The 22,995-nt window shown below is 43.5% G+C and overlaps 16 non-coding genes across 16 annotated transcripts; all 16 read right to left on the minus strand.

The window, feature by feature from the left end:
• Positions 1-1,069: 1,069 nt before the first annotated feature.
• TRNAL-AAG (transfer RNA leucine (anticodon AAG)) lies at positions 1,070-1,152 on the minus strand. Its single transcript has one exon. It is a non-coding gene; the product is annotated as a tRNA-Leu (tRNA).
• Positions 1,153-1,345: 193 nt separating this feature from the next.
• On the minus strand, positions 1,346-1,428 carry TRNAL-CAG (transfer RNA leucine (anticodon CAG)). Its single transcript has one exon. It is a non-coding gene; the product is annotated as a tRNA-Leu (tRNA).
• Positions 1,429-2,060: 632 nt separating this feature from the next.
• Positions 2,061-2,143, minus strand: TRNAL-UAG (transfer RNA leucine (anticodon UAG)). The gene has a single exon. It is a non-coding gene; the product is annotated as a tRNA-Leu (tRNA).
• Positions 2,144-3,442: 1,299 nt separating this feature from the next.
• TRNAL-CAG (transfer RNA leucine (anticodon CAG)) lies at positions 3,443-3,525 on the minus strand. Its single transcript has one exon. It is a non-coding gene; the product is annotated as a tRNA-Leu (tRNA).
• Positions 3,526-4,156: 631 nt separating this feature from the next.
• TRNAL-UAG (transfer RNA leucine (anticodon UAG)) lies at positions 4,157-4,239 on the minus strand. Its single transcript has one exon. It is a non-coding gene; the product is annotated as a tRNA-Leu (tRNA).
• A 1,299-nt stretch (positions 4,240-5,538) lies between these two features.
• On the minus strand, positions 5,539-5,621 carry TRNAL-CAG (transfer RNA leucine (anticodon CAG)). Its single transcript has one exon. It is a non-coding gene; the product is annotated as a tRNA-Leu (tRNA).
• A 4,110-nt stretch (positions 5,622-9,731) lies between these two features.
• Positions 9,732-9,814, minus strand: TRNAL-CAG (transfer RNA leucine (anticodon CAG)). The gene has a single exon. It is a non-coding gene; the product is annotated as a tRNA-Leu (tRNA).
• Positions 9,815-10,446: 632 nt separating this feature from the next.
• On the minus strand, positions 10,447-10,529 carry TRNAP-UGG (transfer RNA proline (anticodon UGG)). The gene has a single exon. It is a non-coding gene; the product is annotated as a tRNA-Pro (tRNA).
• Positions 10,530-13,925: 3,396 nt separating this feature from the next.
• TRNAL-CAG (transfer RNA leucine (anticodon CAG)) lies at positions 13,926-14,008 on the minus strand. The gene has a single exon. It is a non-coding gene; the product is annotated as a tRNA-Leu (tRNA).
• Positions 14,009-14,640: 632 nt separating this feature from the next.
• Positions 14,641-14,723, minus strand: TRNAL-UAG (transfer RNA leucine (anticodon UAG)). The gene has a single exon. It is a non-coding gene; the product is annotated as a tRNA-Leu (tRNA).
• A 3,396-nt stretch (positions 14,724-18,119) lies between these two features.
• TRNAL-CAG (transfer RNA leucine (anticodon CAG)) lies at positions 18,120-18,201 on the minus strand. The gene has a single exon. It is a non-coding gene; the product is annotated as a tRNA-Leu (tRNA).
• Positions 18,202-18,833: 632 nt separating this feature from the next.
• TRNAL-UAG (transfer RNA leucine (anticodon UAG)) lies at positions 18,834-18,916 on the minus strand. The gene has a single exon. It is a non-coding gene; the product is annotated as a tRNA-Leu (tRNA).
• Positions 18,917-19,940: 1,024 nt separating this feature from the next.
• Positions 19,941-20,023, minus strand: TRNAL-AAG (transfer RNA leucine (anticodon AAG)). Its single transcript has one exon. It is a non-coding gene; the product is annotated as a tRNA-Leu (tRNA).
• Positions 20,024-20,215: 192 nt separating this feature from the next.
• On the minus strand, positions 20,216-20,298 carry TRNAL-CAG (transfer RNA leucine (anticodon CAG)). The gene has a single exon. It is a non-coding gene; the product is annotated as a tRNA-Leu (tRNA).
• Positions 20,299-20,930: 632 nt separating this feature from the next.
• TRNAL-UAG (transfer RNA leucine (anticodon UAG)) lies at positions 20,931-21,013 on the minus strand. Its single transcript has one exon. It is a non-coding gene; the product is annotated as a tRNA-Leu (tRNA).
• A 1,297-nt stretch (positions 21,014-22,310) lies between these two features.
• TRNAL-CAG (transfer RNA leucine (anticodon CAG)) lies at positions 22,311-22,393 on the minus strand. The gene has a single exon. It is a non-coding gene; the product is annotated as a tRNA-Leu (tRNA).
• Positions 22,394-22,995: the final 602 nt, after the last annotated feature.

Consider the following 22,995-nt stretch of genomic DNA (forward strand, 5'->3'; position numbering starts at 1 on the left):
ACTGCGGCCTAAACACAGCGCCTTAGACCACTCGGCCATCCTGACAGTGCAGAGTCTTAAGAAATGTATAAAAGTCACTCAGAAATTTCTGCCTCCATGCAAGCCTGAAATAATTTAAACCTTCAAACACAAGGTGCAACTTTATGCACAGGACAATAAACACAGAAGATCACATGTGAAAGCATTTCATTTCACAGGTGTACAATTTTTATGCTTTTAGAATACCTCATACCTCTCACCAGCTATTTAGGGTCCTGTATCCTACTCACAAAATTACCTTGCATGCGACCTCTCTCTCTACACAAACAACTACTGCACAGGAAGTAGGAAGGCAGAAGGTGGGGCATATTATGCAAATGTATGCTGTCATTGTGCCTTGCAGATTCATGCAGGATTTCTAGATCCTTGCTGGATACAAGAGAGCAGACCTTGTTTCAGATCAACTGTCCCTAGCAGGGAACGTCTGAGCACATGCAGTCTTTTGCTCTCTAGCCCCTGGCCTGGGACTTACCCTCACTGGCTGAGGCGTGAATTTCTGCATACCAACGTTGCATAGATGGTACGTATGTGGTCGGTTTGGGATGGGTGGGAGGTCAAAAGCAGGGAAAAGTATGTCGCCTTCACTTCTAGTCTCCTCTTCTAGGCCTACCTGCCGTTCACTCACTCTGTCTTTGTTTCATTCTCTCCTTCCTCAACACCCCTTCTCACTCACTCGCTCTATCACTTGTGCTCTTTCCCCTTGCTCTGCATTTCATAGTGGAAACATCTCTTGAATGGAGCATTAGAAAATGAGGTTACATAAAATTAACAATCTACTTATTGGAAACCAAAAATATCACAAGTCTGAATGTAACCCATTTCATTAATAAAAGGGACTTTTTAAGCACCCCCCAAAAAACACATAAAACACCACGAGTGCTAGAAGAATATTATACGAGCTTGAAGACAGAATTGGGCAAATTAATTTGCAGTTGAAACTGAAGTTTGTTACTTATTCAGATATTATATGCACTGCCAATTTTTAGCTGAGATTCTAAAAGAACTCAGAGACAAAATGGACTTAAAGGTTTGTCAGAAGTGGGATTCGAACCCACGTCTCCAGGAGAGACTGCGGACTTAACGCAGCGCCTTAGACCACTCGGCCATCCTGACCACACGTTGCTTGATCATCTACAGAGAGGGAAAGATATTGTGAACCAAAAAAAGCACACATCCTAGGTCATGAGTGGCTAGAGCAAGAAAAAAACTCACTGCACTTTTCCAAGTAGACAACCATATAAGCCCATGTGAGGGAAATGATCTGATTTTTTCCTCTCCCAAGAAAAAAGTAGAGTAAACACACAATTGTCAGAAGTGGGATTTGAACCCACACCTCCAGAAGAGACTGCGACCTGAACGCAGCGCCTTAGACCACTCGGCCATCCTGACTTGCATTTATAGAACCTTCCACAGGCCAGACAGCCATGCAAGTGGGGTACCGAAAAAGCATGCCCTCAATTTATTTATCCTATTATAAGTACTTCCAACAGATCTTTGAACAATCCATAGAGAGCAGTACCTATGAAGAACTCTTTATGCCTTTAAGGCGTACAAAGAGAAAGTGCTATTAACCAGCCACTTGAACGGCCCAAAGCTGCTTTGAAATTGAGTCAACAGCCACCTCTTGGCTAGCTAAAGCAAATTCAACAAGGAATTTCAATGTCACAACATAGGGTGGAATACGCAAATCTAAGCAGCCCCTGATCACAGCCCTGAGGAAATTGCCGTAAGTGTGCTGGAGTCCAACTGTCTACCAGATGCTAGGCATTCTTCCATATTTGCATGGCCTGTCTGGCCAGGGCATACAAGAGCATGACTCTTCCAGATGAGCTCTTACATGGGTCCTATGCTCATATAGTAAGGACTGCACTTTGTCAGCAAGACTTTATACAACCGAAATATATGAGAAACCCCAGCTCTCTTGACTAGATGAGGACGGAATCACATCCCAGGTGAAGACCAACAGATGCAACTTCCATCAGATGTTAACCTGAAAAAGGAGATTACATCTCCAAAAGTCATGTCAGAAGTGGGATTCAAACCCACGCCTCCAGAGGAGACTGCGGCCTAAACACAGCGCCTTAGACCACTCGGCCATCCTGACAGAGCAGAGTCTTAAGAAATGTATGAAAGTCACTCAGAAATTTCTGCCTCCATGCAAGCCTGAAATAATTTAAACCTTCAAACACAAGGTGCAACTTTATGCACAGGACAATAAACACAGAAGATCACATGTGAAAGCATTTCATTTCACAGGTGTACAATTTTTATGCTTTTAGAATACCTCATACCTCTCACCAGCTTTTTAGGGTCCTGTATCCGACTCACAAAATTACCTTGCCTGCGACCTCTCTCTCTACACAAACAACTACTGCACAGGAAGTAGGAAGGCAGAAGGTGGGGCATATTATGCAAATGTGTGCTGTCATTGTGCCTTGCAGATTCATGCAGGATTTCTAGATCCTTGCTGGATACAAGAGTGCAGACCTTGTTTCAGATCAACTGTCCCTAGCAGGGAACGTCTGAGCACATGCAGTCTTTTGCTCTCTAGCCCCTGGCCTGGGACTCACCCTCACTGGCTGAGGCGTGAATTTCTGCATACCAACGTTGCACAGATGGTACGTTTGTGGTCGGTTTGGGATGGGTGGGAGGTCAAAAGCAGGGAAAAGTATGTCGCCTTCACTTCTAGTCTCCTCTTCTAGGCCTACCTGCCGTTCACTCACTCTGTCTTTGTTTCATTCTCTCCATCCTCAACACCCCTTCTCACTCACTCGCTCTATCACTTGTGCTCTTTCCCCTTGATCTGCATTTCATAGTGGAAACATCTCTTGAATGGAGCATTAGAAAATGAGGTTACATAAAATTAACAATCTACTTATTGGAAACCAAAAATATCACAAGACTGAATGTAACCCATTTCATTAATAAAAGGGACTTTTTAAGCACCCCCCAAAAAACACATAAAACACCACGAGTGCTAGAAGAATATTACACGAGCTTGAAGACAGAATTGGGCAGATTAATTTGCAGTTGAAACTGAAGTTTGTTACTTATTCAGATATTTTATGCACTGCCAATTTTTAGCTGAGATTCTAAAAGAACTCAGAGACAAAATGGACTTAAAGTTTTGTCAGAAGTGGGATTCGAACCCACGACTCCAGGAGAGACTGCGGCCTTAACTCAGCGCCTTAGACCACTCGGCCATCCTGACCACATGTTGCTTGATCATCTACAGAGAGGGAAAGACATTTTGAACTAAAAAAAGCACACATCTTAGGTCATGAGTGGCTAGAGCAAGAAAAAAACTCACTGCACTTTTCCAAGTAGACAACCATATAAGCCCATGTGAGGGAAATGATCTATTTTTTTCTCTCTCAAGAAAAAAGTAGAGTAAACACACAATTGTCAGAAGTGGGATTTGAACCCACGCCTCCAGAAGAGACTGCGACCTGAACGCAGTGCCTTAGACCACTCGGCCATCCTGACTTGCATTTGTGGAACTTCCACAGGCCAGACAGCCATGCAAGTGGGGTACCGAAAAGGCATGCCCTCAATTTATTTATCCTATTATAAGAACTTCCAACAGATCTTTGAACAATCCATAGAGAGCAGTACCTATGAAGAACTCTTTAGACCTTTAAGGCGTACAAAGAGAAAGTGCTATTCACCAGCCACTTGAACGGCCCAAAGCTGCTTTGAAATTGAGTCAACAGCCACCTCTTGGCTAGCTAAAGCAAATTCAACAAGGAATTTCAATGTCACAACATAGGGTGGAATACGCAAATCTAAGCAGCCCCTGATCACAGCCCTGAGGAAATTGCCGTAAGTGTGCTGGAGTCCAACTGTCTACCAGATGCTAGGCATTCTTCCATATTTGCATTGCCTGTCTGGCCAGGGCATACAAGAGCATGACTCTTCCAGATGAGCTCTTACATGGGTCCTATGCTCATATAGTAAGGACTGCACTTTGTCAGCAAGACTTTATACAACCGAAATATATGAGAAACCCCAGCTCTCTTGACTAGATGAGGACGGAATCACATCCCAGGTGAAGACCAACAGATGCAACTTCCATCAGATGTTAACCTGAAAAAGGAGATTACATCTCCAAAAGTCATGTCAGAAGTGGGATTCGAACCCACGCCTCCAGAGGAGACTGCGGCCTAAACACAGCGCCTTAGACCACTCGGCCATCCTGACAGTGCAGAGTCTTAAGAAATGTATAAAAGTCACTCAGAAATTTCTGCCTCCATGCAAGCCTGAAATAATTTAAACCTTCAAACACAAGGTGCAACTTTATGCACAGGACAATAAACACAGAAGATCACATGTGAAAGCATTTCATTTCACAGGTGTACAATTTTTATGCTTTTAGAATACCTCATACCTCTCACCAGCTATTTAGGGTCCTGTATCCTACTCACAAAATTACCTTGCATGCGACCTCTCTCTCTACACAAACAACTACTGCACAGGAAGTAGGAAGGCAGAAGGTGGGGCATATTATGCAAATGTATGCTGTCATTGTGCCTTGCAGATTCATGCAGGATTTCTAGATCCTTGCTGGATACAAGAGAGCAGACCTTGTTTCAGATCAACTGTCCCTAGCAGGGAACGTCTGAGCACATGCAGTCTTTTGCTCTCTAGCCCCTGGCCTGGGACTTACCCTCACTGGCTGAGGCGTGAATTTCTGCATACCAACGTTGCATAGATGGTACATATGTGGTCGGTTTGGGATGGGTGGGAGGTCAAAAGCAGGGAAAAGTATGTCGCCTTCACTTCTAGTCTCCTCTTCTAGGCCTACCTGCCGTTCACTCACTCTGTCTTTGTTTCATTCTCTCCTTCCTTAACACCCCTTCTCACTCACTCGCTCTATCACTTGTGCTCTTTCCCATTGCTCTGCATTTCATAGTGGAAACATCTCTTGAATGGAGCATTAGAAAATGAGGTTACATAAAATTAACAATCTACTTATTGGAAACCAAAAATATCACAAGTCTGAATGTAACCCATTTCATTAATAAAAGGGACTTTTTAAGCACCCCCCAAAAAACACATAAAACACCACGACTGCTAGAAGAATATTATACGAGCTTGAAGACAGAATTGGGCAAATTAATTTGCAGTTGAAACTGAAGTTTGTTACTTATTCAGATAGTATATGCACTGCCAATTTTTAGCTGAGATTCTAAAAGAACTCAGAGACAAAATGGATTTAAAGGTTTGTCAGAAGTGGGATTCGAAGCCACGCCTCCAGGAGAGACTGCGGACTTAACGCAGCGCCTTAGACCTCTCGGCCATCCTGACCACACGTTGCTTGATCATCTACAGAGAGGGAAAGATATTGTGAACCAAAAAAAGCACACATCTTAGGTCATGAGTGGCTAGAGCAAGAAAAAAACTCACTGCACTTTTCCAAGTAGACAACCATATAAGCCCATGTGAAGGAAATGATCTGATTTTTTCTCTCTCAAGAAAAAAGTAGAGTAAACACACAATTGTCAGAAGTGGGATTTGAACCCACGCCTCCAGAAGAGACTGCGACCTGAACGCAGCGCCTTAGACCACTCGGCCATCCTGATTTGCATTTATAGAACCTTCCACAGGCCAGACAGTCATGCAAGTGGGGTACCGAAAAAGCATGCCCTCAATTTATTTATCCTATTATAAGTACTTCCAACAGATCTTTGAACAATCCATAGAGAGCAGTACCTATGAAGAACTCTTTATGCCTTTAAGGCGTACAAAGAGAAAGTGCTATTAACCAGCCACTTGAACGGCCCAAAGCTGCTTTGAAATTGAGTCAACAGCCACCTCTTGGCTAGCTAAAGCAAATTCAACAAGGAATTTCAATGTCACAACATAGGGTGGAATACGCAAATCTAAGCAGCCCCTGATCACAGCCCTGAGGAAATTGCCGTAAGTGTGCTGGAGTCCAACTGTCTACCAGATGCTAGGCATTCTTCCATATTTGCATGGCCTGTCTGGCCAGGGCATACAAGAGCATGACTCTTCCAGATGAGCTCTTACATGGGTCCTATGCTCATATAGTAAGGACTGCACTTTGTCAGCAAGACTTTATACAACCAAAATATATGAGAAACCCCAGCTCTCTTGACTAGATGAGGACGGAATCACATCCCAGGTGAAGACCAACAGATGCAACTTCCATCAGATGTTAACCTGAAAAAGGAGATTACATCTCCAAAAGTCACATCAAAAGTTGGATTTGAACCCGCGCCTCCAGAGGAGACTGCGGCCTAAACACAGCGCCTTAGACCACTCGGCCATCCTGACAGTGCAGAGTCTTAAGAAATGTATAAAAGTCACTCAGAAATTTCTGCCTCCATGCAAGCCTGAAATAATTTAAACCTTCAAACACAAGGTGCAACTTTATGCACAGGTCAATAAACACAGAAGATCACATGTGAAAGCATTTCATTTCACAGGTGTACAATTTTTATGCTTTTAGAATACCTCATACCTCTCACCAGCTATTTAGGGTCCTGTATTATACTCACAAAATTACCTTGCCTGCGACCTCTCTCTCTACACAAACAACTACTGCACAGGAAGTAGGAAGGCAGAAGGTGGGGCATATTATGCAAATGTATGCTGTCATTGTGCCTTGCAGATTCATGCAGGATTTCTAGATCCTTGCTGGATACAAGAGCGCAGACCTTGTTTCAGATCAACTGTCCCTAGCAGGGAACGTCTGAGCACATGCAGTCTTTTGCTCTCTAGCCCCTGGCCTGGGACTTACCCTCACTGGCTGAGGCGTGAATTTCTGCATACCAACGTTGCATAGATGGTACGTTTGTGGTCGGTTTGGGATGGGTGGGAGGTCAAAAGCATGGAAAAGTATGTCGCCTTCACTTCTAGTCTCCTCTTCTAGGCCTACCTGCCGTTCACTCACTCTGTCTTTGTTTCATTCTCTCCTTCCTCAACACCCCTTCTCACTCACTCGCTCTATCACTTGTGCTCTTTCCCCTTGCTCTGCATTTCATAGTGGAAACATCTCTTGAATGGAGCATTAGAAAATGAGGTTACATAAAATTAACAATCTACTTATTGGAAACAAAAAATATCACAAGACTGAATGTAACCCATTTCATTAATAAAAGGGACTTTTTAAGCACCCTCCAAAAAACACATAAAACACCACGAGTGCTAGAAGAATATTATACGAGCTTGAAGACAGAATTGGGCAAATTAATTTGCAGTTGAAACTGAAGTTTGTTACTTATTCAGATATTATATGCACTGCCAATTTTTAGCTGAGATTCTAAAAGAACTCAGAGACAAAATGGACTCAAAGTTTTATCAGAAGTGGGATCCGAACCCACGCCTCCAGGAGAGACCGCGGCCTTAACGCAGCGCCTTAGACCACTCGGCCATCCTGACCACATGTTGCTTGATCATCTACAGAGAGGGAAAGATATTGTGAACCAAAAAAAGCACACATCTTAGGTCATGAGTGGCTAGAGCAAGAAAAAAACTCACTGCACTTTTCCAAGTAGACAACCATATAAGCCCATGTGAGGGAAATGATCTGATTTTTTCTCTCTCAAGAAAAAAGTAGAGTAAACACACAATTGTCAGAAGTGGGATTTGAACCCACGCCTCCAGAAGAGACTGCGACCTGAACACAGAACATTAGACCACTCGGCCATCCTGACTTGCTTTTGTGGAACCTTCCACAGGCCAGACTGCCATGCAAGTGGGGTACCGAAAAGGCATGCCCTCAATTTATTTATCCTATTATAAGTACTTCCAGCAGATCTTTGAACAATCCATAGAGAGCAGTACCTATGAAGAACTCTTTGAACCTTTAAGGCGTACAAAGAGAAAGTGCTATTAACCAGCCACTTGAACGGCCCAAAGCTGCTTTGAAATTGAGTCAACAGCCACCTCTTGGCTAGCTAAAGCAAATTCAACAAGGAATTTCAATGTCACAACATAGGGTGGAATACGCAAATCTAAGCAGCCCCTGATCACAGACCTGAGGAAATTGCCATAAGTGTGCTGGAGTCCAACTGTCTACCAGATGCTAGGCATTCTTCCATATTTGCATGGCCTTTCTGGCCAGGGCATACAAGAGCATGACTCTTCCAGATGAGCTCTTACATGGGTCCTATGCTCATATAGTAAGGACTGCACTTTGTCAGCAAGACTTTATACAACCGAAATATATGAGAAACCCCAGCTCTCTTGACTAGATGAGGACGGAATCACATCCCAGGTGAAGACCAACAGATGCAACTTCCATCAGATGTTAACCTGAAAAAGGAGATTATATCTCAAAAAGTCATGTCAGAAGTGAGATTCGAACCCACACCTCCAGAGGAGACTGCGGCCTAAACACAGCGCCTTAGACCACTCGGCCATCCTGACAGCGAAGAGTCTTAAGAAATGTATAAAAGTGACTCAGAAATTTCTGCCTCCATGCAAGCCTGAAATAATTTAAACCTTCAACACAAGTTGCAACTTTATGCACAGGACAATAAACACAGAAGATCACATGTGAAAGCATTTCATTTCACAGGTGTACAATTTGTATGCTTTTAGAATACCTCATACCTCTCACCAGCTATTTAGGGTCCTGTATCCTACTCACAAAATTACCTTGCCTGCGACCTCTCTCTCTACACAAACAACTAATGCACAGGAAGTAGGAAGGCAGAAGGTGGGGCATATTATGCAAATGTATGCTGTCATTGTGCCTTGCAGATTCATGCAGGATTTCTAGATCCTTGCTGGATACAAGAGAGCAGACCTTGTTTCAGATCAACTGTCCCTAGCAGGGAACGTCTGAGCACATGCAGTCTTTTGCTCTCTAGCCCCTGGCCTGGGACTCACCCTCACTGGCTGAGGCGTGAATTTCTGCATACCAACGTTGCATAGATGGTACGTTTGTGGTCGGTTTGGGATGGGTGGGAGGTCAAAAGCAGGTAAAAGTATGTCGCCTTCACTTCTAGTCTCCTCTTCTAGGCCTAGCTGCCGTTCGCTCACTCTGTCTTTGTTTCATTCTCTCCATCCTCAACACCCCTTCTCACTCACTCGCTCTATCACTTGTGCTCTTTCCCCTTGCTCTGCATTTCATAGTGGAAACATCTCTTGAATGGAGCATTAGAAAATGATGTTACATAAAATTAACAATCTACTTATTGGAAACCAAAAATATCACAAGACTGAATGTAACCCATTTCATTAATAAAAGGGACTTTTTAAGCACCCCCCAAAAAACACATAAAACACCACGAGTGCTAGAAGAATATTATACGAGCTTGAAGACAGAATTGGGCAAATTAATTTGCAGTTGAAACTGAAGTTTGTTACTTATTCAGATATTATATGCACTTCCAATTTTTAGCTGAGATTCTAAAAGAACTCAGAGACAAAATGGACTTAAAGTTTTGTCAGACGTGGGATTCGAACCCACACCTCCAGGAGAGACTGCGGCCTTAACGCAGTGCTTTAGACCACTCGGCCATCCTGACCACATGTTGCTTGATCATCTACAGAGAGGGAAAGATATTGTGAACCAAAAAAAGCACACATCTTAGGTCATGAGTGGCGAGAGCAAGAAAAAAACTCACTGCACTTTTCCAAGTAGACAACCATATAAGCCATTGTGAGGGAAATGATCTGATTTTTTCTCTCTCAAGAAAAAAGTAGAGTAAACACACAATTGTCAGAAGTGGGATTTGAACCCACGCCTCCAAAAGAGACTGCGACCTGAACACAGCACCTTAGACCACTCGGCCATCCTGACTTGCATTTGTAAAACCTTCCACAGGCCAGACAGCCATGCAAGTGGGGTACCGAAAAGGCATGCCCTCAATTTATGTATCCTATTATAAGTACTTCCAACAGATCTTTGAACAATCCATAGAGAGCAGTACCTATGAAGAACTCTTTAGACCTTTAAGGCGTACAAAGAGAAAGTGCTATTAACCAGCCACTTGAACGGCCCAAAGCTGCTTTGAAATTGAGTCAACAGCCACCTCTTGGCTAGCTAAAGCAAATTCAACAAGGAATTTCAATGTCACAACATAGGGTGGAATACGCAAATCTAAGCAGCCCCTGATCACAGCCCTGAGGAAATTGCCGTAAGTGTGCTGGAGTCCAACTGTCTACCAGATGCTAGGCATTCTTCCATATTTGCATGGCCTGTCTGGCCAGGGCATACAAGAGCATGACTCTTCCAGATGAGCTCTTACATGGGTCCTATGCTCATATAGTAAGGACTGCACTTTGTCAGCAAGACTTCATACAACCGAAATATATGAGAAACCCCAGCTCTCTTGACTAGATGAGGACGGAATCACATCCCAGGTGAAGACCAACAGATGCAACTTCCATCAGATGTTAACCTGAAAAAGGAGATTACATCTCCAAAAGTCATGTCAGAAGTGGGATTCAAACCCACGCCTCCAGAGGAGACTGCGGCCCAAACACAGCGCCTTAGACCACTCGGCCATCCTGACAGTGCAGAATCTTAAGAAATGTATACAAGTCACTCAGAAATTTCTGCCTCCATGCAAGCCTGAAATAATTTAAACCTTCAAACACAAGGTGCAACTTTATGCACAGGACAATAAACACAGAAGATCACATGTGAAAGTATTTCATTTCACAGGTGTACAATTTTTATGCTTTTAGAATACCTCATACCTCTCACCAGCTATTTAGGGTCCTGTATCCTACTCACAAAATTACCTTGCCTGCGACCTCTCTTTCTACACAAGCAACTACTGCACAGGAAGTAGGAAGGCAGAAGGTGGGGCATATTATGCAAATGTATGCTGTCATTGTGCCTTGCAGATTCATGCAGGATTTATAGATCCTTGCTGGATACAAGAGAGCAGACCTTGTTTCAGATCAACTGTCCCTAGCAGGGAACGTCTGAGCACATGCAGTCTTTTGCTCTCTAGCCCCTGGCCTGGGACTCACCCTCACTGGCTGAGGCGTGAATTTCTGCATACCAACGTTGCATAGATGGTACGTTTGTGGTCGGTTTGGGATGGGTGGGAGGTCAAAAGCAGGGAAAAGTATGTCGCCTTCACTTCTAGTCTCCTCTTCTAGGCCTACCTGCCGTTCACTCACTCTGTCTTTGTTTCATTCTCTCCTTCCTCAACACCCCTTCTCACTCACTCGCTCTATCACTTGTGCTCTTTCCCCTTGCTCTGCATTTCATAGTGGAAACATCTCTTGAATGGAGCATTAGAAAATGAGGTTACATAAAATTAACAATCTACTTATTGGAAACCAAAAATATCACAAGACTGAATGTAACCCATTTCATTAATAAAAGGGACTTTTTAAGCACCCCCCAAAAAACACATAAAACACCACGAGTGCTAGAAGAATATTATACGAGCTTGAAGACAGAATTGGGCAAATTAATTTGCAGTTGAAACTGAAGTTTGTTACTTATTCAGATATTTTATGCACTGCCAATTTTTAGCTGAGATTCTAAAAGAACTCAGAGACAAAATGGACTTAAAGTTTTGTCAGAAGTGGGATTCGAACCCACGCCTCCAGGAGAGACTGCGGCCTTAATGCAGCACCTTAGACCACTCGGCCATCCTGACCACATGTTGCTTGATCATCTACAGAGAGGGAAAGATATTGTGAACCAAAAAAAGCACACATCTTAGGTCATGAGTGGCTAGAGCAAGAAAAAAACTCACTGCACTTTTCCAAGTAGACAACCATATAAGCCCATGTGAGGGAAATGATCTGATTTTTTCTCTCTCAAGAAAAAAGTAGAGTAAACACACAATTGTCAGAAGTGGGATTTGAACCCACGCCTCCAGAAGAGACTGCGACCTGAACGCAGCGCCTTAGACCACTCGGCCATCCTGGTTTGCATTTGTAGAACCTTCCACAGGCCAGACAGCCATGCAAGTGGGGTACCGAAAAGGCATGCCCTCAATTTATTTATCCTATTATAAGTACTTCCAACAGATCTTTGAACAATCCATAGAGAGCAGTACCTATGAAGAACTCTTTAGACCTTTAAGGCGTACAAAGAGAAAGTGCTATTAACCAGCCACTTGAACGGCCCAAAGCTGCTTTGAAATTGAGTCAACAGCCACCTCTTGGCTAGCTAAAGCAAATTCAACAAGGAATTTCAATGTCACAACATAGGGTGGAATACGCAAATCTAAGCAGCCCCTGATCACAGCCCTGAGGAAATTGCCGTAAGTGTGCTAGAGTCCAACTGTCTACCAGATGCTAGGCATTCTTCCATATTTGCATGGCCTGTCTGGCCAGGGCATACAAGAGCATGACTCTTCCAGATGAGCTCTTACATGGGTCCTATGCTCATATAGTAAGGACTGCACTTTGTCAGCAAGACTTTATACAACCGAAATATATGAGAAACCCCAGCTCTCTTGACTAGATGAGGACGGAATCACATCCCAGGTGAAGACCAACAGATGCAACTTCCATCAGATGTTAACCTGAAAAAGGAGATTATATCTCAAAAAGTCATGTCAGAAGTGAGATTCGAACCCACACCTCCAGAGGAGACTGCGGCCTAAACACAGCGCCTTAGACCACTCGGCCATCCTGACAGCGAAGAGTCTTAAGAAATGTATAAAAGTCACTCAGAAATTTCTGCCTCCATGCAAGCCTGAAATAATTTAAACCTTCAAACACAAGTTGCAACTTTATGCACAGGACAATAAACACAGAAGATCACATGTGAAAGCATTTCATTTCACAGGTGTACAATTTGTATGCTTTTAGAATACCTCATACCTCTCACCAGCTATTTAGGGTCCTGTATCCTACTCACAAAATTACCTTGCCTGCGACCTCTCTCTCTACACAAACAACTAATGCACAGGAAGTAGGAAGGCAGAAGGTGGGGCATATTATGCAAATGTATGCTGTCATTGTGCCTTGCAGATTCATGCAGGATTTCTAGATCCTTGCTGGATACAAGAGAGCAGACCTTGTTTCAGATCAACTGTCCCTAGCAGGGAACGTCTGAGCACATGCAGTCTTTTGCTCTCTAGCCCCTGGCCTGGGACTCACCCTCACTGGCTGAGGCGTGAATTTCTGCATACCAACGTTGCATAGATGGTACGTTTGTGGTCGGTTTGGGATGGGTGGGAGGTCAAAAGCAGGTAAAAGTATGTCGCCTTCACTTCTAGTCTCCTCTTCTAGGCCTAGCTGCCGTTCGCTCACTCTGTCTTTGTTTCATTCTCTCCATCCTCAACACCCCTTCTCACTCACTCGCTCTATCACTTGTGCTCTTTCCCCTTGCTCTGCATTTCATAGTGGAAACATCTCTTGAATGGAGCATTAGAAAATGATGTTACATAAAATTAACAATCTACTTAATGGAAACCAAAAATATCACAAGACTGAATGTAACCCATTTCATTAATAAAAGGGACTTTTTAAGCACCCCCCAAAAAACACATAAAACACCACGAGTGCTAGAAGAATATTATACGAGCTTGAAGACAGAATTGGGCAAATTAATTTGCAGTTGAAACTGAAGTTTGTTACTTATTCAGATATTATATGCACTGCCAATTTTTAGCTGAGATTCTAAAAGAACTCAGAGACAAAATGGACTTAAAGTTTTGTCAGACGTGGGATTCGAACCCACACCTCCAGGAGAGACTGCGGCCTTAACGCAGTGCTTTAGACCACTCGGCCATCCTGACCACATGTTGCTTGATCATCTACAGAGAGGGAAAGATATTGTGAACCAAAAAAAGCACACATCTTAGGTCATGAGTGGCGAGAGCAAGAAAAAAACTCACTGCACTTTTCCAAGTAGACAACCATATAAGCCATTGTGAGGGAAATGATCTGATTTTTTCTCTCTCAAGAAAAAAGTAGAGTAAACACACAATTGTCAGAAGTGGGATTTGAACCCATGCCTCCAAAAGAGACTGCGACCTGAACACAGCGCCTTAGACCACTCGGCCATCCTGACTTGCATTTGTAAAACCTTCCACAGGCCAGACAGCCATGCAAGTGGGGTACCGAAAAGGCATGCCCTCAATTTATGTATCCTATTATAAGTACTTCCAACAGATCTTTGAACAATCCATAGAGAGCAGTACCTATGAAGAACTCTTTAGACCTTTAAGGCGTACAAAGAGAAAGTGCTATTAACCAGCCACTTGAACGGCCGAAAGCTGCTTTGAAATTGAGTCAACAGCCACCTCTTGGCTAGCTAAAGCAAATTCAACAAGGAATTTCAATGTCACAACATAGGGTGGAATACGCAAATCTAAGCAGCCCCTGATCACAGCCCTGAGGAAATTGCTGTAAGTGTGCTGGAGTCCAACTGTCTACCAGATGCTAGGCATTCTTCCATATTTGCATGGCCTGTCTGGCCAGGGCATACAAGAGCATGACTCTTCCAGATGAGCTCTTACATGGGTCCTATGCTCATATAGTAAGGACTGCACTTTGTCAGCAAGACTTCATACAACCGAAATATATGAGAAACCCCAGCTCTCTTGACTAGATGAGGACGGAATCACATCCCAGGTGAAGACCAACAGATGCAACTTCCATCAGATGTTAACCTGAAAAAGGAGATTACATCTCCAAAAGTCATGTCAGAAGTGGGATTCAAACCCACGCCTCCAGAGGAGACTGCGGCCTAAACACAGCGCCTTAGACCACTCGGCCATCCTGACAGTGCAGAATCTTAAGAAATGTATACAAGTCACTCAGAAATTTCTGCCTCCATGCAAGCCTGAAATAATTTAAACCTTCAAACACAAGGTGCAACTTTATGCACAGGACAATAAACACAGAAGATCACATGTGAAAGTATTTCATTTCACAGGTGTACAATTTTTATGCTTTTAGAATACCTCATACCTCTCACCAGCTATTTAGGGTCCTGTATCCTACTCACAAAATTACCTTGCCTGCGACCTCTCTCTCTACACAAGCAACTACTGCACAGGAAGTAGGAAGGCAGAAGGTGGGGCATATTATGCAAATGTATGCTGTCATTGTGCCTTGCAGATTCATGCAGGATTTATAGATCCTTGCTGGATACAAGAGAGCAGACCTTGTTTCAGATCAACTGTCCCTAGCAGGGAACGTCTGAGCACATGCAGTCTTTTGCTCTCTAGTCCCTGGCCTGGGACTCACCCTCACTGGCTGAGGCATGAATTTCTGCATACCAACGTTGCATAGATGGTACGTTTGTGGTCGGTTTGGGATGGGTGGGAGGTCAAAAGCAGGGAAAAGTATGTCGCCTTCACTTCTAGTCTCCTCTTCTAGGCCTACCTGCCGTTCACTCACTCTGTCTTTGTTTCATTCTCTCCTTCCTCAACACCCCTTCTCACTCACTCGCTCTATCACTTGTGCTCTTTCCCCTTGCTCTGCATTTCATAGTGGAAACATCTCTTGAATGGAGCATTAGAAAATGAGGTTACATAAAATTAACAATCTACTTATTGAAAACCAAAAATATCACAAGACTGAATGTAACCCATTTCATTAATAAAAGGGACTTTTTAAGCACCCCCCAAAAAACACATAAAACACCACGAGTGCTAGAAGAATATTATACGAGCTTGAAGACAGAATTGGGCAAATTAATTTGCAGTTGAAACTGAAGTTTGTTACTTATTCAGATATTTTATGCACTGCCAATTTTTAGCTGAGATTCTAAAAGAACTCAGAGACAAAATGGACTTAAAGTTTTGTCAGAAGTGGGATTCGAACCCACGCCTCCAGGAGAGACTGCGGCCTTAATGCAGCACCTTAGACCACTCGGCCATCCTGACCACATGTTGCTTGATCATCTACAGAGAGGGAAAGATATTGTGAACCAAAAAAAGCACACATCTTAGGTCATGAGTGGCTAGAGCAAGAAAAAAACTCACTGCACTTTTCCAAGTAGACAACCATATAAGCCCATGTGAGGGAAATGATCTGATTTTTTCTCTCTCAAGAAAAAAGTAGAGTAAACACACAATTGTCAGAAGTGGGATTTGAACCAACGCCTCCAGAAGAGACTGCGACCTGAACGCAGCGCCTTAGACCACTCGGCCATCCTGGTTTGCATTTGTAGAACCTTCCACAGGCCAGACAGCCATGCAAGTGGGGTACCGAAAAGGCATGCCCTCAATTTATTTATCCTATTATAAGTACTTCCAACAGATCTTTGAACAATCCATAGAGAGCAGTACCTATGAAGAACTCTTTAGACCTTTAAGGCGTACAAAGAGAAAGTGCTATTAACCAGCCACTTGAACGGCCCAAAGCTGCTTTGAAATTGAGTCAACAGCCACCTCTTGGCTAGCTAAAGCAAATTCAACAAGGAATTTCAATGTCACAACATAGGGTGGAATACGCAAATCTAAGCAGCCCCTGATCACAGCCCTGAGGAAATTGCCGTAAGTGTGCTGGAGTCCAACTGTCTACCAGATGCTAGGCATTCTTCCATATTTGCATGGCCTGTCTGGCCAGGGCATACAAGAGCATGACTCTTCCAGATGAGCTCTTACATGGGTCCTATGCTCATATAGTAAGGACTGCACTTTGTCAGCAAGACTTTATACAACCGAAATATATGAGAAACCCCAGCTCTCTTGACTAGATGAGGACGGAATCACATCCCAGGTGAAGACCAACAGATGCAACTTCCATCAGATGTTAACCTGAAAAAGGAGATTATATCTCAAAAAGTCATGTCAGAAGTGAGATTCGAACCCACACCTCCAGAGGAGACTGCGGCCTAAACACAGCGCCTTAGACCACTCGGCCATCCTGACAGCGAAGAGTCTTAAGAAATGTATAAAAGTCACTCAGAAATTTCTGCCTCCATGCAAGCCTGAAATAATTTAAACCTTCAAACACAAGTTGCAACTTTATGCACAGGACAATAAACACAGAAGATCACATGTGAAAGCATTTCATTTCACAGGTGTACAATTTGTATGCTTTCAGAATACCTCATACCTCTCACCAGCTATTTAGGGTCCTGTATCCTACTCACAAAATTACCTTGCCTGCGACCTCTCTCTCTACACAAACAACTAATGCACAGGAAGTAGGAAGGCAGAAGGTGGGGCATATTATGCAAATGTATGCTGTCATTGTGCCTTGCAGATTCATGCAGGATTTCTAGATCCTTGCTGGATACAAGAGAGCAGACCTTGTTTCAGATCAACTGTCCCTAGCAGGGAACGTCTGAGCACATGCAGTCTTTTGCTCTCTAGCCCCTGGCCTGGGACTCACCCTCACTGGCTGAGGGGTGAATTTCTGCATACCAACGTTGCATAGATGGTACGTTTGTGGTCGGTTTGGGATGGGTGGGAGGTCAAAAGCAGGGAAAAGTATGTCGCCTTCACTTCTAGTCTCCTCTTCTAGGCCTACCTGCCGTTCGCTCACTCTGTCTTTGTTTCATTCTCTCCATCCTCAACACCCCTTCTCACTCACTCGCTCTATCACTTGTTCTCTTTCCCCTTGCTCTGCATTTCATAGTGGAAACATCTCTTGAATGGAGCATTAGAAAATGATGTTACATAAAATTAACAATCTACTTATTGGAAACCAAAAATATCACAAGACTGAATGTAACCCATTTCATTAATAAAAGGGACTTTTTAAGCACCCCCCAAAAAACACATAAAACACCACGAGTGCTAGAAGAATATTATACGAGCTTGAAGACAGAATTGGGCAAATTAATTTGCAGTTGAAACTGAAGTTTGTTACTTATTCAGATATTATATGCACTGCCAATTTTTAGCTGAGATTCTAAAAGAACTCAGAGACAAAATGGACTTAAAGTTTTGTCAGACGTGGGATTCGAACCCACACGTCCAGGAGAGACTGCGGCCTTAACGCAGTGCTTTAGACCACTCGGCCATCCTGACCACATGTTGCTTGATCATCTACAGAGAGGGAAAGATATTGTGAACCAAAAAAAGCACACATCTTAGGTCATGAGTGGCGAGAGCAAGAAAAAAACTCACTGCACTTTTCCAAGTAGACAACCATATAAGCCATTGTGAGGGAAATGATCTGATTTTTTCTCTCTCAAGAAAAAAGTAGAGTAAACACACAATTGTCAGAAGTGGGATTTGAACCCACGCCTCCAAAGAGACTGCGACCTGAACACAGCGCCTTAGACCACTCGGCCATCCTGACTTGCATTTGTAAAACCTTCCACAGGCCAGACAGCCATGCAAGTGGGGTACCGAAAAGGCATGCCCTCAATTTATTTATCCTATTATAAGTACTTCCAACAGATCTTTGAACAATCCATAGAGAGCAGTACCTATGAAGAACTCTTTATGCCTTTAAGGCGTACAAAGAGAAAGTGCTATTAACCAGCCACTTGAACGGCCCAAAGCTGCTTTGAAATTGAGTCAACAGCCACCTCTTGGCTAGCTAAAGCAAATTCAACAAGGAATTTCAATGTCACAACATAGGGTGGAATACGCAAATCTAAGCAGCCCCTGATCACAGCCCTGAGGAAATTGCCGTAAGTGTGCTGGAGTCCAACTGTCTACCAGATGCTAGGCATTCTTCCATATTTGCATGGCCTGTCTGGCCAGGGCATACAAGAGCATGACTCTTCCAGATGAGCTCTTACATGGGTCCTATGCTCATATAGTAAGGACTGCACTTTGTCAGCAAGACTTTATGCAACCGAAATATATGAGAAACCCCAGCTCTCTTGACTAGATGAGGACGGAATCACATCCCAGGTGAAGACCAACAGATGCAACTTCCATCAGATGTTAACCTGAAAAAGGAGATTACATCTCCAAAAGTCATGTCAGAAGTGGGATTCGAACCCACGCCTCCAGAGGAGACTGCGGCCTAAACACAGCGCCTTAGACCACTCGGCCATCCTGACAGAGCAGAGTCTTAAAAAATGTATAAAAGTCACTCAGAAATTTCTGCCTCCATGCAAGCCTGAAATAATTTAAACCTTCAAACACAAGGGGCAACTTTATGCACAGGACAATAAACACAGAAGATCACATGTGAAAGCATTTCATTTCACAGGTGTACAATTTTTATGCTTTTAGAATACCTCATACCTCTCACCAGCTTTTTAGGGTCCTGTATCCGACTCACAAAATTACCTTGCCTGCGACCTCTCTCTCTACACAAACAACTACTGCACAGGAAGTAGGAAGGCAGAAGGTGGGGCATATTATGCAAATGTGTGCTGTCATTGTGCCTTGCAGATTCATGCAGTATTTCTAGATCCTTGCTGGATACAAGAGTGCAGACCTTGTTTCAGATCAACTGTCCCTAGCAGGGAACGTCTGAGCACATGCAGTCTTTTGCTCTCTAGCCCCTGGCCTGGGACTCACCCTCACTGGCTGAGGCGTGAATTTCTGCATACCAACGTTGCATAGATGGTACGTTTGTGGTCGGTTTGGGATGGGTGGGAGGTCAAAAGCAGGTAAAAGTATGTCGCCTTCACTTCTAGTCTCCTCTTCTAGGCCTAGCTGCCGTTCGCTCACTCTGTCTTTGTTTCATTCTCTCCATCCTCAACACCCCTTCTCACTCACTCGCTCTATCACTTGTGCTCTTTCCCCTTGCTCTGCATTTCATAGTGGAAACATCTCTTGAATGGAGCATTAGAAAATGAGGTTACATAAAATTAACAATCTACTTATTGGAAACCAAAAATATCACAAGACTGAATGTAACCCATTTCATTAATAAAAGGGACTTTTTGAGCAACCCCCAAAAAACACATAAAACACCACGAGTGCTAGAAGAATATTATACGAGCTTGAAGACAGAATTGGGCAAATTAATTTGCAGTTGAAACTGAAGTTTGTTACTTATCCAGATATTATATGCACTGCCAATTTTTAGCTGAGATTCTAAAAGAACTCAGAGACAAAATGGACTTAAAGTTTTGTCAGAAGTGGGATTTGAACCCACGCCTCCAGGAGAGACTGCGGCCTTAACGCAGCGCCTTAGACCACTCGGCCATCCTGACCACGTGTTGCTTGATCATCTACAGAGAGGGAAAGATATTGTAAACCAAAAAAAGCACACATCTTAGGTCATGAGTGGCTAGAGCAAGAAAAAAACTCACTGCACTTTTCCAAGTAGACAACCATATAAGCCCATGGGAGGGAAATGATCTATTTTTTTCTCTCTCAAGAAAAAAGTAGAGTAAACACACAATTGTCAGAAGTGGGATTTGAACCCACGCCTCCAGAAGAGACTGCGACCTGAACGCAGCGCCTTAGACCACTCGGCCATCCTGACTTGCATTTGTGGAACCTTCCACAGGCCAGACAGCCATGCAAGTGGGGTACCGAAAAGGCATGCCCTCAATTTATTTATCCTATTATAAGTACTTCCAACAGATCTTTGAACAATCCATAGAGAGCAGTACCTATGAAGAACTCTTTAGACCTTTAAGGCGTACAAAGAGAAAGTGCTATTAACCAGCCACTTGAACGGCCCAAAGCTGCTTTGAAATTGAGTCAACAGCCACCTCTTGGCTAGCTAAAGCAAATTCAACAAGGAATTTCAATGTCACAACATAGGGTGGAATACGCAAATCTAAGCAGCCCCTGATCACAGCCCTGAGGAAATTGCCGTAAGTGTGCTGGAGTCCAACTGTCTACCAGATGCTAGGCATTCTTCCATATTTGCATTGCCTGTCTGGCCAGGGCATACAAGAGCATGACTCTTCCAGATGAGCTCTTACATGGGTCCTATGCTCATATAGTAAGGACTGCACTTTGTCAGCAAGACTTTATACAACCGAAATATATGAGAAACCCCAGCTCTCTTGACTAGATGAGGACGGAATCACATCCCAGGTGAAGACCAACAGATGCAACTTCCATCAGATGTTAACCTGAAAAAGGAGATTACATCTCCAAAAGTCATGTCAGAAGTGGGATTCGAACCCACGCCTCCAGAGGAGACTGTGGCCTAAACACAGCGCCTTAGACCACTTGGCCATCCTGACAGTGCAGAGTCTTAAGAAATGTATAAAAGTCACTCAGAAATTTCTGCCTCCATGCAAGCCTGAAATAATTTAAACCTTCAAACACAAGGTGCAACTTTATGCACAGGACAATAAACACAGAAGATCACATGTGAAAGCATTTCATTTCACAGGTGTACAATTTTTATGCTTTTAGAATACCTCATACCTCTCACCAGCTATTTAGGGTCCTGTATCCTACTCACAAAATTACCTTGCATGCGACCTCTCTCTCTACACAAACAACTACTGCACAGGAAGTAGGAAGGCAGAAGGTGGGGCATATTATGCAAATGTATGCTGTCATTGTGCCTTGCAGATTCATGCAGGATTTCTAGATCCTTGCTGGATACAAGAGAGCAGACCTTGTTTCAGATCAACTGTCCCTAGCAGGGAACGTCTGAGCACATGCAGTCTTTTGCTCTCTAGCCCCTGGCCTGGGACTTACCCTCACTGGCTGAGGCGTGAATTTCTGCATACCAACGTTGCATAGATGGTACGTATGTGGTCGGTTTGGGATGGGTGGGAGGTCAAAAGCAGGGAAAAGTATGTCGCCTTCACTTCTAGTCTCCTCTTCTAGGCCTACCTGCCGTTCACTCACTCTGTCTTTGTTTCATTCTCTCCTTCCTCAACACCCCTTCTCACTCACTCGCTCTATCACTTGTGCTCTTTCCCCTTGCTCTGCATTTCACAGTGGAAACATCTCTTGAATGGAGCATTAGAAAATGAGATTACATAAAATTAACAATCTACTTATTGGAAACCAAAAATATCACAAGTCTGAATGTAACCCATTTCATTAATAAAAGGGACTTTTTAAGCACCCCCCAAAAAACACATAAAACACCACGAGTGCTAGAAGAATATTATACGAGCTTGAAGACAGAATTGGGCAAATTAATTTGCAGTTGAAACTGAAGTTGTTACTTATTCAGATATTATATGCACTGCCAATTTTTAGCTGAGATTCTAAAAGAACTCAGTTACAAAATGGACTTAAAGGTTTGTCAGAAGTGGGATTCGAACCCACGCCTCCAGGAGAGACTGCGGACTTAACGCAGCGCCTTAGACCACTCCGCCATCCTGACCACACGTTGCTTGATCATCTACAGAGAGGAAAGATATTGTGAACCAAAAAAAGCACAGATCTTAGGTCATGAGTGGCTAGAGCAAGAAAAAAACTCACTGCACTTTTCCAAGTAGACAACCATATAAGCCCATGTGAGGGAAATGATCTGATTTTTTCTCTCCCAAGAAAAAAGCAGAGTAAACACACAATTGTCAGAAGTGGGATTTGAACCCACGCCTCCAGAAGAGACTGCGACCTGAACGCAGCACCTTAGACCACTGGGCCATCCTGACTTGCAATTGTGGAACCTTCCACAGGCCAGACAGCCATGCAAGTGGGGTACCGAAAAGGCATGCCCTCAATTTATTTATCCTATTATAAGTACTTCCAACAGATCTTTGAACAATCCATAGAGAGCAGTACCTATGAAGAACTCTTTAGACCTTTAAGGCGTACAAAGAGAAAGTGCTATTAACCAGCCACTTGAAAGGCCCAAAGCTGCTTTGAAATTGAGTCAACAGCCACCTCTTGGCTAGCTAAAGCAAATTCAACAAGGAATTTCAATGTCACAACATAGGGTGGAATACGCAAATCTAAGCAGCCCCTGATCACAGCCCTGAGGAAATTGCCGTAAGTGTGCTGGAGTCCAACTGTCTACCAGATGCTAGGCATTCTTCCATATTTGCATGGCCTGTCTGGCCAGGGCATACAAGAGCATGACTCTTCCAGATGAGCTCTTACATGGGTCCTATGCTCATATAGTAAGGACTGCACTTTGTCAGCAAGAATTTATACAACCGAAATATATGAGAAACCCCAGCTCTCTTGACTAGATGAGGACGGAATCACATCCCAGGTGAAGACCAACAGATGCAACTTCCATCAGATGTCAACC

This window comes from Lissotriton vulgaris, chromosome 8 (assembly GCF_964263255.1).
Source record: "Lissotriton vulgaris chromosome 8, aLisVul1.2, whole genome shotgun sequence".
In the NCBI taxonomy this organism is placed as follows: domain Eukaryota; kingdom Metazoa; phylum Chordata; class Amphibia; order Caudata; family Salamandridae; genus Lissotriton; species Lissotriton vulgaris.